Source organism: Salvelinus sp. IW2-2015, linkage group LG15 (genome assembly GCF_002910315.2).
Source record: "Salvelinus sp. IW2-2015 linkage group LG15, ASM291031v2, whole genome shotgun sequence".
NCBI classification, from domain to species: Eukaryota; Metazoa; Chordata; class Actinopteri; order Salmoniformes; family Salmonidae; genus Salvelinus; species Salvelinus sp. IW2-2015.
Genome location: NC_036855.1, coordinates 45,349,433 through 45,357,419, shown reverse-complemented (window position 1 = coordinate 45,357,419; position 7,987 = coordinate 45,349,433).

Genomic DNA, 7,987 nt, shown 5'->3' with positions numbered 1-7,987 from the left:
AATCCAAACAGGAAGTGAGAATTCTGAGGCTGGTCGATGTTCAAATCATCGCCTATTCAATTTCCTGTAAGATATGGATGTTTGCACTTCCTACGCCTTCCACTAGATGTCAACAGTCTGTAAGACATGGAATGAAGCCTCTACTGTGATGTTGAGCCAGATGGGAGGTGTTTCAGTCAATGGTCTGGCAGAATGCCAGTTCCTGGTCACGCGAGTTCCAAACGATATCGTCTTGCTTTCCATAACTTCTAGAGACACAAAGGAATTCTCCGGTTGGAACTTTATTGGATAGTTATGATAATAACATCCTGAAGCTTTTTTCTCTACTTAGTTTGACCAGTTTATTCGACCTGTTATATAACTTTTTGACGTTTTCGTCCGAGTTTGCCTGCATCTGTGCGAGCGTTTGGACATGTGCACTAAACATGCTAGCAAAAGTAGTTACTTAGACATAAGTAATGGACATTATTTAACAAAACAACGATTTATTGTGGAACTAGGATTCCTGGGAGTGCATTCTGATGAAGATCATCAAAGGTMAGGGAATATTTATGATGTAATTTCGTATTTCTGTTGACTCCAACATGGCGGAGAAATGTTGTTGTATCTGAGCGCCGTCTCAGATTATTGCATGGTTTGCTTTTTCCGTAAAGTTTTTTTGAAATCTGACATTAAAGTGTATCTTTAATTCTATGTAAAACATGTATCTTTCATCAAAGTTTATGATGAGTATTTCTGTTATTTGACGTGGCTCTCTGCAATTTCTCCGGATATTTTGGAGTCATTTCTGAACATGGCGCCAATGTAAACKGAGATTTGTGGATATAAATATGCACATTAATGAACAAAACATAAATGTATTGGGTAACATGATGTCTTCTGAGTGTCATCTGATGAAGATCATCAAAGGTTAGTGATTCATTCTATCTCTATTTCTGCTTTTTGTGACTACTATCTTTTGTTGGGAAAATGGCTGTGTTTTTCTGTGGCTATGTACTGAGCTAACATAATCGTTTGGTGTGCTTTCGCCGTAAATCCTTTTTGAAATTAGACATGTTGGCTGGATTCACAACATGTGTAGCTTTAATTTGGTGTCTTTCATGTGTGATTTCATGGAAAGATTGATTTTTATAGTAATATATTTGAATTTGGCGCGCTACATTTTTTCTGGCTTTTGGCCGAGTGGGACGCTAGCGTCCCACATATCCCAGAGAAGTTTAATAGTTGATTCTCCATTTTTGCAAATCTTATAATAAAGTGTTGTTTGAAAGAATCTGCAGTCTCTCTTCCCTTTGATTAGATATTCCATGACAAATTGATGACAACGGTGGGATGCCAACTCYTCTTCCTGTTCCCGGGAGACTGAGGTTAAACTGCTCGCAGTGGCTCCGTTAAACGTGAGTCAGGTTACCACACATGGGCTAAAACGGAGCAGAGAGGGACACGCCTCGGACCTGCTGGGAGTGTCAGTGAGTGGATACAGTATGTCATTCCGGGACAGATAAGATAAATTCAGTGGTGACACTGATTTTCTTTTAAACATCATAGAAAATCCTGTTCTAAGAACAGGTTGTGCACATTGTGTCTTTGTTGTAGCAAAGACTCCCCTAGTTAGAAACTTTATTACTAACTAGGGGTTATTTCTGAAAAGAGGAATTCGTAGGAGTAATTCTAGGGCAACCATACTGTTGAAACAGGGTGGTCCTGTAGGAGCAGGGGACATYTCCGATTGGGATCTTTTTGTTGAAGTAGAAGTATCCTGGTTAGAGACAGGGGTTGTGTTTCTCAGGTGAAGCAGAGAGGCAGCCATGGGATGATATGACACGGTTACGAGTTATTTGATTCCAGGGCACAATCCTGAGATTAAAAAATATTCCTGCAAAAATAAAAAATKTAACTATTAATTTTTTTTAAATATGGAAAAAATAAATAAATGAAGAAACATTGTAAGAATTTTTTTATTAATCAGTGTACTGGTAAGACAGTTGTTTATGATTGGGAAACGAGCTATACATTAAAAACCCTACCGGAAATGTGTTTAGGAGGAACTCCCATGTGGTTACAACATTGAAAATTGCATGGAGTAATTAAAAAATATTTTGATGGAGAAGAAATGACTCTTTTCAAATTATAAGAAAGGAAGACGTTCTTAACAAACACAGTTTGTTTTGTGTGTTTGTTTTTGTTTCCTGAGTGTGTGTATTGACGAGAGATTTATATTATGGACAGACGATAGACTGCACTGTGTGATCGAATAAAGGAACACATTCTCCAGTAGTAAATTGGCAGACGTTCCAGTATTAGTTCTAATACTAGGTATCAGGTTCCGTTACCAATTAAAAGGCACAAATACCATAATTACTCTCCAGGGAAGTGGGTATCACAGCCTTAGAAGATTGTTCAATTGGCATATATTAAGAGCGGTGAGTGAGTAAATCTAAACACTCTGGGCATGGTCAGGAAGAGGTACAGTTGAAGTCGGAAGATTACATACACTTAGGTTGGAGTAATTAAAACTCGTTTTTCACCCACTCCACAAATTTCTTGTTAACAAACTGTAGTTTTGGCAAGTCGGTTAGGACATCTACTTTGTGCATGACACAATACATTTTTTCAACAATTGTTTACAGACAGATTATTTCACTTATAATTCATTATATCACAATTCCAGTGGGTCAGAAGTTTACATACACTAAGTTGACTGTGCCTTTAAACAGCTTGGAAAATTCCAGAAAACGATGTCATGGCTTCAGAAGCTTCTGATAGGCTAATTGACATGATTTGAGTCAATTGGAGGTGTACCTGTGGATGTATTTCAAGGCTTCAAACTCAGTGCCTCTTTGCTTGACATCATGGGAAAATCAAAAGAAATCAGCCAAGACCTCAGAATAAGAATTGTAGACCTCCACATGTCTGGTTCATCCTTGGGAGCAATTTCCAAACGTTCCAAATGTTTATCTGTACAAACAATAGTATGCAAGTATAAACACCATGGGACCACGCAGCCGTCATAGCGCTCAGGAAGGAGACTCGTTCTGTCTCCTAGAGATGAATGTACTTTGGTGCGAAAGTGCAAATCAATCCCAGAACAACAGCAAAGGACCTTGTGAAGATGCTGGAGGAAACAGGTACAAAAGTATCTATATCCACAGTAAAACGAGTCCTATATCGACATAACCTGAAAGGCCGCACAGCAAGGAAGAAGTCACTGCTCCAAAACTGCCATAAAAAAAGCCAGACTACGGTTTGCAACTGCACATGGGTACAAAGATTGTACTTTTTGTAGAAATGTCCTCTGGTCTGATGAAACAAAAATAGAACTGTTAGGCCAGAAAGACCATCATTATGTTTGGAGGAAAAAGGGGGAGGCTTGCAACCCGAAGAACACCATCCTAATCGTGAAGCACGGGTGTGGCAGCATCATGTTGTGGGGGTGCTTTGCTGCAGGATGGAATGGTGCACTTCACAAAATAGATGGCGCCATGAGGAAAGAAAATTATGTGGATATACTGAAGAAACATCTCAAGACATCAGTCAGGAAGTGACAGCTTGGTCGCAAATGGGTCTTCCAAATGGACAATGACCCCAAGCATACTTCCAAAGTTGTGCCAAAATGGATAAAGGACAACAAAGTCAAGGTATTGGAGTGGCCATCACAAAGCCCTGACCTCAATCCTAGGATCTTAGATTTGTGGGCCGAACTGAAAAAGTGTGTGCAAGCAAGGAGGCCTACAGATCTGACTCAGTTACACCAGCTCTGTCAGAAGGAATGGTTCAAATTTCACCCAACTTATTGTGGGAAGCTTGTGGAAGGCTACCCAAAATGTTTTACCCAAGTTAAACAATTTAAAGGCAATGTTACCAAATACTAATTGAGTGTGTGTAAACCTCTGACCCACTGGGAATGTGCTGAAAGAAATAAAAGCTGAAATAAATCATTCTCTCTACTATTATTCTGACATTTCACATTTTTACTTCTCCTAACTGACCCAATAATTTTTACTCTGATTAAATGTCAGGAATTGTGAAAAACTGAGTTTAAATGTATTTGGCTAAGGTGTATGTAAACTTCCTACTTCAACTGTAAATACACAACGCAGAGGATAAGAGGGCGAGAGTACTAAAAACTAAATAGAGTACTAATGGTCAATAGGGAATTGTCAATGTAAATATGAGTTGGTTTTCAGTTCAACAGCTGTTTATAATCTGTGGAATGTCAGTCCTGTGCTACATTCTGTTCATTGAGTCTGGAGCAAGATACATGTTATTTGACCATTGGCCCAGTTGTACTGCAAGAACTTCTGATTGGTCAACCCCAGGCTAGGGTGGGGGATTGTAAATTACATGCTGTTCCTTTGTTCTGTGGAGAAAAGCTGAGGACAGAGGAGACTGTACATCTACCTCCCAGCATAACATCTATGATTTGTCCTTTTCAAATAAATCTATTTTTCTCCCGCTGATTTGCTTTGGGGTTTGTGTTATTGAAGAATAACATCAACTGCTAACACTCCTGACTTCAATAAGCTTTTGGAGAACGGGTGCTCCAGCTCAGACGAAAGGTAGGGGACCCTCCTTTGTTTGGTTACAAACCCCTGATCCAGAGAGGTGCAGGATTTTATTCCAGTCCACACTGGAAACATCTGATTCAGATAATCTAGGTCTTGATGATTCGCTGAATTAAGAGAGAGAGGTGTGTGTGTGTGTGTGTGTGTGTGTGTGGTGTGTGTGTGTGTGTGTGTGTGTGTGTGTGTGTGTGTGTGTGTGTGTGTGTGTGTGGTGTGTGTGTGTGTGTGTGTGTGTGTGTGTGTGTGTGTGTGTGTGTTTTTTTTTTCACCCGGAAACAACCTTAATTATTTTAGCAAAGTGCATGACCCGATCACCTGAGAATCTGTCCTTTTTCAGCCATCTGTTTCCTGGGTGCAAAATCCACTTGTCMCTTATATCTCGCTGGATTGATTGCTTTAATTTACTCCTGCAACTCTTTCATACTCTTGCTTGTTCCTGACTATTTTTCCAATAACGTTACGTTTTTGTAATGAGCTGTCAAACACACCCCAGTAATGGCTGAGATGGGCTCAATGGAATACATTGTCCATAAGAATGCTAAAACTTCGTCAGGGATTTAATCTTACATACTTTCTCAACACTTACATCACAAGAAAGAGAACAAAGATAACTTTATTTTGATGGGTGTTGATTTTTGGTGGAAATGAAAAAAGTAATAATTTAATAGAATTAAAATGTTTACACACTAAAATTGACCTGAAATTTTWGCAATTTCGGAAAATTAACACTCAGATTCTAGTGATATTATGTCTGGTGTTGCAAACAATGTAAAGTATGTTTAGATAGGTGTAACCTAGAGCCAAACATGTTGATGTTTAATCCGAGGGTATCCTGGTATTGACACACTTGTTTATGCAAGACAACGTGACCACAACGGTAATTAATGAGGCAGTCTAGACAATGCACAGGTAGGGTAGACCGAGCAAGTGTTTGGCAGTTGTAACCCTGTCCCACACCTTTATGTTCATGCATTCATATATGAAAATACACCCTGTGTGTTTATGCAAATGAGGCATGTATAATTTTCTTTATTTTAACACAAAATATATATTTTAAATACCTGCTACAATAAGAAAATGTATATAAGTGCATTCTAATAAATATGTATTAATTCATTATATACCTTATATAATWATATATTTCCCAACCAAAATTCCTGAACTGAAAATATATGTGCTATATTTCAGTCAACATCTGATGAATTATATAAAAAAACAAAAATTGGGTAATATGTTCATCCATTGTCCAACTGCATTTATTAGAATTGTTTTTACAACCTTGTAACAATTTCGATGATCATTGCTAATTGTTTTCTTACCACGTATTTGACTCAGAAATACAATACAGAAACTATGGAAAACTGTGAGGCTAGATCGTTCTTCAAGATGTTCCAACATTCATAGATGAACAGCAGGGTTAAATAATAATCAGGAGTAAATGTCAGTTGTCTTTTCATAGCCGAGCATTCAGAGGTCAAGAAAGCAGGTGCAGGAGGGAGAGGGGGAGAGAGGGAGAGAGAGAGGGGGAAAGAGGGAGAGGGAGAGAGAGGGTCAAAACAGCAGGTCCGGGTCTACAGGCAGAACAGTAGAAACTGGATCAGCAGCACGAAAAGGAGAAATGGGGACAGCCAGGAGTCGTCAGTACAGGTAGTCTTGACAACAGCCTCGCCACTCTGACACTCAACACGGGGGTTGCCCAGGGGGGTGTGCTTAGACCCCTCGTGTACTTCCTAATGATCCACGACTGTGTGGCCACGCACGACTCCAACTCCATCATCAAGTTTGGTAGGCCTGATCACGAACGGCGATGAGACAGCCTACAGGGAGGAAGTCAGAGAAGTAGCAGTGTGGTACCAGGACAACAACCTCTCCCTTCACGTCAGCAAGAACAGGGAGCTGATTGTGACTACAGAAACGGGGGGGGGGGGATCAAGAGCTTCAAGTTCCTCGGTGTCCACATCACTGAAGACTTAACATGGTCTTCTCACACCAGAACAGTCGTGAAGAAGGCACAGCAATGCCTATTCTCCCTCAACATGCTGAAACGATGTTGCATGGCCCCTCAGATACTCAGGCACTTTTACAGCTGCACTATTTAAAGCATTCTGACTGGTTGTATCACCATCTGGTATAGCAACTGCAACGCCCATGACCGGAAGGCCCTACAGACGGTGGTGCAGACGGCCCAGCTCRTCACTGGGGGCGAGCTCCTAGCCATCCAGGACGTACATACATGTCTGAGAAAGGCCCGRAAAATTGCCAAAGACTCCAGCCACCCCAGACTTGGACTGTTCTCCATGCTCCTGTCCGGCAGGCGCTACCGGTGCATCAAGGCTCGGACAAATATACTTCTAAACAGCTTCTATCCCCTTGCCATATGACTGTTAAATGGCTAATACCTACTGCTCTCCCTCTCCCACAGACTATCCACACTGACTCTATGCCCATCCATAGGTCTCTACCCACTCAGACACAACCTACTCTGCTGCTAAAATTATTATTGATGAGATGTATTACTCCATTATGCTGCTGTCCATTGTTTACAAATTGTAGATTTGTTATTATCACTGCATTGTTGGAAGGAGCTCTCAACGAAAGAATTTCCCTATACTGTTTTACACCTGTTGTGTCCTGTGCATGTGGCGAATAAACATAGAAACAAGTTTCAACCATGCGTACACAGGCAGCTGTAGTTCCAACCTTGTCCATTAGAGTGCAGTAGAGGACAAGTGTCATCATGGGGCATCACCAGAATCTTCAGACTCTACAGACATTCAGCTCTCCTTGGTCCAAGAGGCTGAGACAGAAGCCTATCTCTGGGTCAGCACCCCACAGAGAGAGGGAGTTGACGAGGGGGGTGGAATAGAGGGCCCTATAAGTGAATTATCTGCTCATCGTGGWTGCGTCCCAAATGGCACCCTATTCCATACTAAGAGCACTAAATTTGACCAGGGCCCTTAAGAAATAGGATGCCATTTGGGAGGCAGACAGTGACCAAACCAGGCTTTTTTTCTGCTGTGCAGACAGCAATAGCATCGAACTGTTCTTGAAGAGCTCTGCTGCTCTCTCTTTAAGCCTGCTTTAACATGAATGTATCTGCCTCTGTGTAACCTTAGTCACTTATCTATTGAAATTCTAAAGCAGTAACAATTTGATATATTATAAAACAATCACAGAATGTATGAAGTTTAGCTGAACCTCTTTAAGCTTTAAATATTTCCTGAGCTAAGATATTTTAATGTGCCTCACCACCAATGTCATTTTATGATAATCGAATGTGGAATTGTTTACTGTTATGTTGCTCTGTGTAGAATTGTAAAACAAAATATATATCAAAAGTATATTGCAATGTTGATGACTGATTACTCAATGTATTTATTTACAGTATTTAACTTTAAACCTATGGCCTGCCTCTGCATTTT